General features: G+C 40.5%; 1 protein-coding gene across 3 annotated transcripts in view; it reads right to left on the bottom strand.

Moving 5' to 3' along the window:
• Window positions 1-12,174, bottom strand: part of LOC136766817 (Kv channel-interacting protein 4) — a 237,829-nt gene that overhangs the window by 212,866 nt on the left and 12,789 nt on the right. Inside the window, exon 1 of one of the 3 annotated variants that reach the window (XM_066720639.1) lies at window positions 6,988-7,134. The exons of 1 other annotated variant lie outside the window; for it this stretch is intronic. The gene's annotated coding sequence lies outside the window, so the exon portion shown is untranslated. Of the gene's footprint in view, window positions 1-6,987; window positions 7,135-12,174 lie in introns of those variants that run through there. One more of the 3 variants, XM_066720640.1, reaches the window with a different exon arrangement.

Below are 12,174 nucleotides of genomic sequence, written 5' to 3'. Positions count from 1 at the left end.
CATTTGTTAATTATTTACTATTGACATACGATGTGATACTATGCAGTTATTTGTATGTTGATCTAACATAAAAAACATTTGCTTTTTAGTACATTAATTACAGTGAAGTTCTAGCCAGTGGTGAGGGGGTTAATTATCCTTAGTCTGAGTGGCCTGATTGAAATCCTTTTTGAACTGACATTCATAGTTTCATTGCTCAGCTTCAGCCACTACTTCATTTCTATGATCTAACCTATATATTTGACAAAGTTGTGTGCTTTAGCCATTTCATATTTTATATAATTGTATTCCTTTTATTTGACTTCTGGAAAACCATGAAATCACCTCAATCTGATGCAGGTTAATCTATGTTTTGCGTTCTTCATGCTAACAAGGTGCGAGTCTATTTATCACTGATAAACTGCAAGGCAGAACTTATTTTCCCCTTGGAATAGGTTTTAAGTGATACAAACTACAGTGTACCATGGGACTCGTCTAACACTACACAGAGGAACCCTTCAGAGACTTCAAACCTGGTGTGTGGCCAGATTGCAATTTAATGTAACTGCAGGCGTTTTGATAGGAAGCCACTCTTGTACTACTTTAAAAGCACTATTACCTACACGAGATGGAGCAAGCTGTACAGCGTGTCCATTTAAAATCAGGTTACCATGATGCAAAAATGGGAAGTTGTTTTATCAACTTGGACAGCAGAGTCTGCTCAGGATAGGAGTCAATACAAAAGATGGATCGATCAAAAAACTCTGAACACCTCCAGTGGTGAGAAAAGACTATTCTGTCTGTTGACACCACTCACGTAGATGCATTGCAAGACAGTGACCTGTGGCACAATCGTTTGATTATTAGATATTTCTACGCAAGATCATATTCAGCTGTAATAAACTGGTTTATATTCTGCCAAATTTTAATTCCGATTCACCACGCTCTTTATTAGTATACATAACTTTGAGCTGGAGTCAATTCCCTTGTCATGTGATGCAAACACACTTAAAAAAGATAAGGTGCAATAAAATAAGAGCATTACACTTCATGCACATAGTTGCATAATTACAGACTGCTTATAAGAAAGAACATCAGAACATAAAGTGTCCAATCGAGAGGAGGCCATTCGCCCCATCGTGCTCGTTTGGTGTCCATTAATAACTAAGTGATCAAGGATCCTATCCAGTCTGTTTTTGAATGTTCCCAAATTGTCTCTTCAGCCACATCGCTGGGGAGTTTGTTCAGATTGTGACGCCTCTCTGTGTGAAGAAGTGTCTCCTGTTTTCGGTCTTGAATGCCTTGAAGCCCAATTTCCATTTGTGTCCCCAGGTGCGTGTGTCCCTGCTGATTTAAATGAATGTCCCTAGCAATGTTTCCCGTCATACAGGACGTCCCATACAACACGCAACATATTAGAGCCACGTGTTCTTAAAAGTATGAATTCGGCAAACACACGTCACTACTATCTGTCTACATAGGACATTTATCGTAAAAATTTGCCCACGAGATTCACTTTATTTCATCAGATTTAAATCCAGTTTAAACACAGCACACTTTCAGAGTTTCTTTCTGGTAAAGAAATGTTCTCAATTAAAGGTTTTAACCAATGCCCTCAATTTAAAATAAGTACATAAACCAATTTCACCCAGGAACATCATTTCCCATCTCTGTTTATTTAAGATACTTGGATATTTGAGATGCATAAAATGGTTATTTTTTTCATGCTTTGAGGATTGAGCTTTGATAAGCGGATTTTTTTGTCACCCTGCATTCCATGCTAAACAGAAATTAAATCCTGACATTAAAACAAAATTCTGGTATGCGAGTAATTTCTTCCCTCTCAGATTCTTCTGGAGTCTGTATAGGTCTCTATCCTCCTGCATTCGGGATCCACATGCAAGGACCCTCAATCTGTGTGCTAAGTACTGAGGGATATTGGGAACATGCTCTCGTAACGCTACATTAATCATGTCACAATGTGCAGCTCATTATTGTATAAAAGCTTCATACTGGAGTGCAAGAAGTCACCATATAATACTGATGACAGAGGGTCTCATACCTTCTCCACAGACTTGACACCATACTTAAAGAAGAGACCTCAACATCCACATTTAGAGTGGCCATTCATTCCGTTTATCATTCCTGACACCCGAGACAAATAAACTCTAGAAAAAGCACGAAAATAAAATGTTAGTAAGACTTCAGGAAGACTTAATAATTTCCCGTGCTCAGCTTCAGTTTGTACTCGGCCGTGTGGAGTAAACGTTACACACTCATTCAAGGCAAATCTCAGCTATAATGCACCCCATCGTATGTTCTGTAGGAAATGTTGGGATTACAACTTATACTAACTAGTCAAACTTGATGAGATGGAAATCATAACTGCGATTATCTGCGATACAGTTGTGACCACAACCAGCTTGTGAAGGAGAAACACATCCCACTTCGCTACAAGCATTGCTCATGATCCCGAATTATAATGACTGTACAGTTTAACAGCACGTATGCATCAAATTAAAGGGAAACTATCTGTATCCCCTCTCATTGGAGGAGCAGAGCGATTGTGGGATAGTGTTGGGTTTTGTTTTAAAAACAAAGACAGAACAACACTACGAGCAAGAGCCTGACATGGAAAGAACTTCTGTGGCTATTTTATTCTTTCTGCTTTACCCGATTGTAAATAGCGTAATAAATACACTTTTCTGTTAAGAAATATTGGGAAGAGTTAAACGTGTGTAGACATTATATTCAGAAATAATAACATGAAACAATTACAGTTTATATCCGAGCGTATGTGGACTTCACTCCATGCTGCTAATAAAACCAATTTCTTTGTGATCCCACACGGTACTTCATAACGTAGCTGATGTGCATCTAATGCATTTCTCTTCCCCGTCTGTCTTCAAGTCAAGCACACATCTCTGTTTCTGAAAGCGAAGTATTTCCTTAGTGGGCGTGATGGACATTCACAGCCATGTCTGGCACCAGATACTTAACCATCCAGAAAACCTTAAGCCAGTGGAAATACTCATTTAACTGTCCGGACCCGTCCGCCAGTGGAAACGGGGCATAAAAGGCCCACGCCCCTGAGCAAGGATCAGAATCAGAGCAGAATCACTGCGCTACCCCCACGCCACCCCTGAGCACCAGGGTTCGAGATTCGCTTTGGCTGGAACCCAACAGTACGTTACACTGGTGTTAGAGTGGGATACCCAAACCTGGATTTTACAGAAAATCCAGACAATGTGTATCAACCTGAATTCCGGTCATGTTCCACTTTATATTGACTCGATGAGGAAGCCTCTTCATTTCACTCTCTTCCTTCTTGACAAAGTAAAGACTATGTAAAGCTGATTTAAAAGCAATGTCATTGCAAACCATATTCAATTTAAAAGTAAGTACACAATAGCCAGTTACCCCCAGGCCAGCAGGAAGGCTGATGTTTCCTGCTCAGAGTTGTACCAAATTATTAAATCTTGCATGTACTTTAAAGACACAGATGTCCCTTTATGTATATCTGAACATCCTATCAACACAGTTTAAAACTTGTAGCCGATGCATAAATTAGGACACCACACTTTTAATTATTAAAACATATCTTAATCTCTTTGCCTCATCTTCAAATCAATTATTTAGTGGCTCCTATTTGTCATAACGAGAGACACAAAGTGGATCCTAGTTTTTTTAAGAACACATTTTAAATATGCATTTTCCAGAGCGGTAAACTGCAAAACTGTGTTCTTGAGGCCTTCCTGCCGTGTGGGGTTTTTAAGCGCTGTGACTTCATTTTCCTCCTATAGGCGATAATGCGGTGAACTCAGAGCTCAACAGTATACGAAAAGCAGGAGAGCATACTAATGTGTGTCCCTGCTGGGTAAAATATAACTGCATTTTTGTATGTATATATACAAACATACACACACACACACACAAATAGATACTAAGGTACTATTCCTCAAATAATGTTGCAAGCCTCTTCAGCTGCTTTACAAACACATTAACCTGATGATTTACCCACTGTAGCAAGTTCTTGAACACCATCATATTGGCCCTGGTGACTCGGCCTTGGCCCAGCCTCATCTCGGACTGCCAGGAGTGTGAGAACAAGCGAGTTGACTACCTCCTGGCAGACAGTTTCCTGAACACATAATACTCGAATACGTGCACGTGTAACTGCGACTCAATTTAACCCCAGCCCCCCAGAGGAACACCAGTTTAGCAGACTGATTCAGTTAGATCACTGAGCTTCCCAATAGAAAGATTAGCACTGAAATTAAATGAACAACAATGTCTGATTTTTTGTTTTGTTTTCGGCACACACTCCCACTGAACAGAAACAGGATACAGTAAAACCTTACTGGGACATAAGCATTTCAATTATCTCCTCTTTTATAGGTACAGTGTGTAAAATAAAATGACAGTTACTTTTTCAATTAAAATTGTATATTGTACCTAATAAGTTATCTTAGACGTTGTAGAGCAAAGCTGCATTACAGTTTCTCCTCTTTCTTTTTTCTCTGCTAGGTCAGGATATGAATGAAACTGGGAATTATTCCAAACTAGGCATTTGCAGGGTTTAATTTTATAACAGCAAATTAAAGCTTTCTGAGAGTATTGTTCTTGATATATTAGGGATTGTACTTTCTCCAGAACAAAAACCTCTCTCTCCCGCTGAACGTAAGAAAAACAGATTGCATGACTCACAGTCATATGCATAGTTAATTAACAAAGCCAAATAATACTAGAAAATGGTTTCACACAGTTCTTATCATGTACAGACTCTCATAAGTAGCTATATAAAGCAGGCGACTGACCTGTGAATGTTCACAAGGGTTTAACAAACATCTTGATACAGTGTGAAGCATTATAACTAAGCATTATACTTTGCATTTTGCCACACACACACACACACACAAAGGTGAATTAAATAAGCTTCACACAGGAAAAAAATAATGCCCCCCCGCCAATCTGTCTTCTATTACTGGAGAATCATGACTACACAATCAGAAACCAATGGCAGCGAAAGGCATTGTGTGTCAGACACCGAGAGCCAAGCCTCTCGCCTGGCACCGGATTTAGGCTGCATCCTGGGAGCTGAGCTGGTTTGCTTCCTCATCTGCGGAGGTCATTTTGCCCTTGTTGCCCTACTTCCTTCAGTTCCTTCTTTCAGGCCACAGAGCGTCTCCTGTTGCCTCAGAGTTACACTGGACCTTGAACACGTCACATTTCCCACAGAGGTCTCCATTTTAGTTTTAATTTTGAGTTTTTGTACAAATGTGTTTCCCCATCAGTAGAAAGGAGCTACAGTACAGTGACAGAGGATCAGATTGTGTCTGCACTTGACTCTTTCCGCCGAGTGAATATACACTCACACAGTGTGACACAAACAGGGATGGACACGGACACAGCAATCACTATGCACAGGCTGATGTTTTCATTGTTATTAATAACAATAACCCAAACAACAGGATATAAAGAATGAATTAAGAAATCACATTCATACCATTAACATAAATTGAGTTAACTAGTGATTGATTTATATTTATATACCACACAAACAAATCCTGTTTGTTAAGCAATGATTCAACCTAGAGAAAACCGCAGTTGATTGACCCGACATAGGCTGTGGAAACTTAAGTATCAGTGTATCACACTTTTGAATCAGCTCTGTTAAGAGAGAGAGAGGAAAAACAAAACTAGACACTAGACACCACTCTTTCTAGGCCGGTTGCAAGGCCACTTGATCAACTCGCACCAGAAGGAAATATAACCTTGTCTTCTCACTTGAAGGATTTGTGAAGCCAATTATGAAGCTGCTTCTCTCGGTGGTGTGCTGAAGCGCCTGGCACTGCCAGCGTGTGTTTACACAGCATCTGCACAAACACAAGCACCACTGAGACACACGTCACTCTCCTCCAAGCGCAGGTCAGCTGAGTTACTGTCAGAGGAAAACCCATGTTCTTACTCTATTTGTTTCCAGTTTATGGAAAAATAAAATCTGGTGTCATTCGGGGCAGATTTAAAACTCCCTAAAGCCATGTACACTTTGTATCCATTATTTGCAACATGTTTGTTTGTTTCATAGGTGTGGGGAGATGAGCAGGAAGTACATGAAGATCATGACATCACTGCCATTGTTGATTAGGAGTTGGTTTAAGCTTGTTACAGGGAGGACCTTCACAATAGATAGTCGTATAATAGACACACAAGCCATGTTCACACAACGATGAGACAAAACAGGTTAATAGGGGAAAGTCTAAAAGGCTTAACCGACGTAGCTTTAAACATAACCATTATTTTCCTAACTTTGAATGTTTATATTTGGGTACTTTTTAATGCTACTAATAAACTATTGAATTCACCTTGGCTGCAACAGGGCTTAACAATCATTTTTAAGATCCAATCTTTTGTGCACCAGCCTTGGTGGTGCCAGTCTTGTCATTTATACAGTTTGGGCACAAATGGTTAAGGTTTAAGTACAGTAAACCAGGTTGGTTAAGCCCTTTCCACATTAAGGATATTCACATATATGCAGGGCTTAACGTCATAATCGTATTGTTAGTGTTGCTTAAATGTCTCCATTATGTATTAGTAGCATCAGGAAGTTTCGCAATGTAAACGTACAGCGTTTGAAAAGTAATGGTCATGTTTAAAGCACATTAAGCGTTTTACTACATGAAGCCTTTTAGACTCGCGTTAATAGCCGAAGAGAAGAGGGTGAGCCACCATGGAGTAACAAACCCACCTCTGAGTAAACCGCACTTAGGACACAATCAGGGGATCCCCCTTCCGTAACACAGCACTAGCCAGCCCACATCTCCCTTCACCACTCAATTACAGCCGATTAACTCGCCATTGCCGACACACTGAACAGCTGGTTTGCAAACAGAACAAACTGCTCTTATAATGGACGTGCAGGCCTGTCTACACTTGACCCGTCTGCCTGACCAGCTTCACAGAAAACAGTAAAATCAGCAGTTAAACACCAACAAAAACATGTCTCACCTACAGCCGTGCCAGCACTGCTCTCTGCTCTATCCGTGCTGTTATCGAGGCTGTCGAGGCTCTCCTCTCAGTTAGTACAGGTGTTGGTCTTGTGTCTGATTTTCGCTTCTCCCTGTTGTCCATTTTGCAGCCAACTGCGTGCACGCACACGCCAACAAGCACGGCGCTGATTGGCTGTTGTCTAACTGAAAAGGTTACGTAGTCTTCAAGCAACCAATCACCATGACCTATTATTCTGCCCGCCCCTTTTCCTGCAATTTCAACCAATCACGTCAGTCTCAGGGTTTGCGCAGTATTTATAAAAATCTTATATAGCGCATGATCCTCATCACTGTTACAAACCAGCAGGGGGTGCTGCAGCACTTTTACTTAATTTCAGCACAATTAATTAATGTAATTATTTACTCAGGTAGGCTTATCTAAAACTTTTATATTTTATTTTTATAGCCTGTACCTTACAATTTGTTGATTATCCAAAATATTGAACTCGGGAACATTTCAGAGTCTTAAGAGGAGTGTTAAATTAATCAAATTATTTGTTTAATTAGACCAATTAAGGAGCCACTGCAACCCCATAGACAAGGAGTCTGACACCCTAGACAGATAGGTAGGTATTTTCAGAATGATTTGCTTAAGCTTTCATTTTGTACAAATCTGAGTCAGAGTTAGCTCAAGTCATTCCCTGACTTTTAAACAATTACCCTGTAAATGTGGTTCAATTAATCTGAAAGTAAAAAAAAAAAAAAAAAAAAAACACATGTAGTGGTACATTATTTGCTAAATGAAGACTCCGCATATTCTAATGGGAAACAGTTTGTAGTGACTCAACAATTAAACACAATACTAGAAGTCCATTCATGGTCGGAGGCCTCGGCCCATTTCCTTCCCTTCCTCGCCAACTCTGAAATGCTGATTAATGAAGTCCAGCATTATGGTTGTAGTGCAAAGCAGCTCAATATGCAGCACTTCCCCAGAGACCTCGCTTTCCTCAGTGCAGCACTTTCAGGACAATTGAAATGTTACCGAAAAATAATTCAGTTCTAAGGAACAGCACAAATAATACAAAGGCTCAACCAGTCCATGTATCTCAGAGCTACAGTCCTATCATGAGAGAAGCACAGTCATGTATTGGTGTATTGGTCACTGTGTTTAGAAAAGTACAGAAGCTCTAGCAATGCTTCATGGGGTTCCTCATCTTAATTAGGATTAGGACTGACTTGCAGGCTGGAACTGGATTTGGGGTTAGCAGCCCTGCCTGCAATCCAGCATTACTCCGAGACCAGTTTTAAAACTTAAACACATTTATAGCATTATTTCAGTTATGTACTTACCACTGGCTGCGATCAAACACAACTTTCTTGTATTAAATTAAAAAACAAATTAATCTTGGATGCCTATCTGGTTAATTTTGGGCCAGTTTCCAAATCCAGCAAAAAAAAAAAAAACAATGCCTGTTTCAAACTACCCTTCATAAAATATTTCAGCTGATTGTTTGAATGTGGCCACTGGATGTCAGCCTTGTTCTCTCAGCTGATTTCCTCCAATGGTGACACTGTAATGCTTCACAGCTGCTGTTACACATTGTTACATACTGCTGAAAAGACAAATCACCTGTAGTTACAAACACCATGTGCCAGGTCCCTTCTGATCCAATTGAAGAAGCCAAAATTGTGTCAGTAAATCTCTTTTCAAATTAGCTTATTCCTTATGTTCAACAGATCAAAGAGAGACACAGAAAGATATGTTCCTTAACAGCATCACCACTGCTGTCATTAAAAAAACATATGTGATCGTGTCCCGTTAGTAGCTTAGCGCCTTTGGCATCAGTTAGTGCACAAATCTGAATTGTTCGGATGATTGTGTCCATTAAACTAATCGGTGAAATGAGGACACATTGCTGAGGTAAGCAAGAAATATACAAATGCTCAAAACGAATGTGTATATCTTGTGTGTTGCAGTGACCTCACTTGTGTTCAGCGCTATTAAGGACCATGAACACAGATTTTCACCAGATCCTTCATTTTAGGCAGGAAAATGTGAAAAACAATGGTTTGGCCAGAAGATAACAGGAATTAAATCCTACATGGTTGTACTGCTTTTTAATATTGAAATGTAAATTAATTAACAGGCAGGTCAGGGTAAAGGACTTCATATGGCAGCTTCTGCAATGCGGACTCATTACCAAAGTAATTCACAGCAGGAAGCAAGTAAGTGTGCTTTACCTTGGTTTTTGACAGAACATAAAATCCATGATATATATAGTTAGGCAGACAGATAGATAGAATATATATCTGTGGGATTTAACTAAATAATATAAAGCACATAAAATGGTAAAATTCTGACCAGCAGCTCCCTCTGTTTAAGAATAGATTAAGGTTACATTAAATTTCCCTTCATCATTTCTTCCTGCCCTTCAAAACATAATGCCACTGTAAACTGTCTGACTAAGACACCACAGTGATTTGTATCACATAAACACAAGACACGGGCATTTACAGAGAAATTAAGAGTCCATGCTCATGACGGAGGCAATATTCCAAAATTAGCCGATGATTCACTGACAAATTGTCAGATAGAGAACTTCACAGAGCCGACTCGATCCCCTTGGATACGGCTGATGGCACAGAAGACAACTCTCAAAGTTATACTGGAGACAATCTGAACATCTCGCAGTGCGTCAGTGTCCAGGAAGGACCGTACATGTAGTTTCTTTATCTACAATAAATCAGCATCCCTTGGCCTTTTTTCTTAAACTTTTTTTATGCAGTTATCTATATACATTAGAGCCATCTCCAGAGTCTCAAGAACCACGTTATTTTATAATTTTTTTCTGAAAGTTTATCCAGCACCATCAAACTGCAATTATTAAAGCTGTCCAGGTGGATGAATCGATTTCACAGCACAATGATCAGTCACCAGTTCAGCCACTGCGCTGCACAGACAGACGATCTGTCCCTAAACAATAAGAGACACCGTACTGCAATACTATGAATAATTTCTACGATATTGTTCTCTTAATTCGTTCCCAATTAGAAAATAAATAAAATATCTCTGACAAGATCAAGTAAGTGAGCAACCAGCTGTCAGCCTGGAGAGATATCGCTCCACTGAGCAGAACAAGCGGGGCTGCACTCTCTCAAACTGACTGCTTTCTCAGGTGACTGTATGACAGCAATTTATTCTGGGGAAGGTGGGGGGGGGTGACAAAAAGTGTCTGTTGGAAACTGTCTGCTGCTGATGACAGGCGTGCACGGGAGTCCGCAGACTTGGAGCTGCCGGTCGTTAATCAGGAGCAGAAGTACCGGCAGTAACAGTTGAGTAATAACATGATTAATAACATGGTTCTGAACTCATACCATATCTGAATTCACTGATTTGCTGCCAGATAAACAGTCATTACCAAACACAGAACACCTATGCCAACACCGAAAACTTAAATCAACAAGTCAATGGTTAAATAATTTCAAATGCAAAATGAAGAGCAACAGTGCGGTTGAGTGTTCAGGTCCAGTTCAGTTGCTTGTGGATCTGTGCTGCTTCTGCACAGACTGGATATCCAATGTCTAGGGTCTCCCCTGAAGGGCTGTTCTGCAGATCCATCGCTCCAGTGTGAACAAGCGAGTGACACTGTTCAAGAGCCGAGAAAAACCTTTCCGAGGGAGATGCGCAAAGGGAGGCAGTGGAGGAGTGTGGCTGCTGGCGGGCAGGACCAGGCATACTAGTGGGCTCAGCATCCGCCTGTCCTCCAAGGCACCGAGCAACACACCACTCCTCTTCCTCCCTGGACCCCAGACAGTGTAAAGGGAAGTGGCCGGCCTGGCTGAACTTGTGTCTGGAGGCCACATAGTTCAGCCCACCTGGCTGTGCCCTGGCATCCACAGGCTCACAGTGCCCAGTCAGGTTTAATTTATTTTACGTTTATAGATCGTTACATCTGCCAACGGAAGAGAAGGTTCTTGCTTAAAATAAATGCATGAATGACTGAATAGCTAAACGAGCATTCACTTGTGAAATGGAAATAAAAAACGTTTTCACTTCAATTCAGTAATGCATTAAAGCTGCTTCTCTGAATTGCTTAATAGGGTGTGAAAGAACTGAAATATGCAGTAAAGACATTTAGGGAAAATGAGCAAATAATGAAATAATCATTCAATTCAAATATATATAAATGAATACACACCAATGCATACGTTTTATTTTTAATCTGAAAATCAAAAGGGGAAAAGCGTGGTGAGATCTCAGGGGGCGGCGACGCAGTGGAGTGAAGCGGCGACACAGAAACGTGACACACGATGAACGAGTCAAGAGTGAGGCTCTCTAAACGCATGCAGTTGTGTTTTGTGCTGCACAAAATATACTGGTGGCAGCACGCATACTCTCGGGTCTAATGAGAATAAGCTGACTGAATACAATGCACCCTTCCAAAGACACAGAATACAAGGTGCTGAGCAAAATGAAGCTGTATTGTGTTGCTCTCTGCATCATTACCAGCAGTGATGTTGCAGTATAGAGCGATATATACTTCTTTTAACTCGGGAGGTACAAATGTGTTAATGCATTATGAAAAGTACTTGCCAAGAGCATGTGGGAGTTTAACTTCATAATCATCCTGAGCAGGATGTGCTTTAGACTCACAATCAGGTCTGGTAATTTCCGAGTGAACAAAACAGCTAGGTCCTTCTCCCCCCCCTTTGACACATGGAGATGATCAGTGGTCGTGGCAGATTGTCAACAGCACTACAGAGACATGTGACTGATACAGAGGTTGTTCGTTGTGGTGTTTTGTTTCCCCACTTGCAATAATATTGGCTTTTCAATTCTAAAGATATCTGACACACTGTCTCTGAGGACAGTCCTGGTTTGGGCTGAACATGTCAAAATGGTTAGTTTTTTAAATGCAGAGCGATGAAGTAAAGGGTTGAACTCCGTGCAGATGACAGTTTGACATTATGTAAGTGCTGGGTTTTATATTTAGTTTTTTATTCAACAACAGCTGCCTGAACCATTCGCCACACATAACGTGCAGCTCGTGAGAAGCCTTACAGCCCTCCTGCACTCCAGATTCATACATCACATTTTACATGAAATAAATAAGTCAATACACGTCACTTGCTTTACCAAAGGCAGGGTCTACATTCGTACGATTCCAGGAGAGAAAAAGGGAAAGGTTTGTGGTGGGCTTGTTGT

The sequence above is a fragment of the Amia ocellicauda genome, chromosome 13 (assembly GCF_036373705.1).
Source record: "Amia ocellicauda isolate fAmiCal2 chromosome 13, fAmiCal2.hap1, whole genome shotgun sequence".
In the NCBI taxonomy this organism is placed as follows: Eukaryota; Metazoa; Chordata; class Actinopteri; order Amiiformes; family Amiidae; genus Amia; species Amia ocellicauda.
Note: the sequence above shows the minus strand (reverse complement) of the source record. Positions and strands in the feature narration are given on the sequence as shown.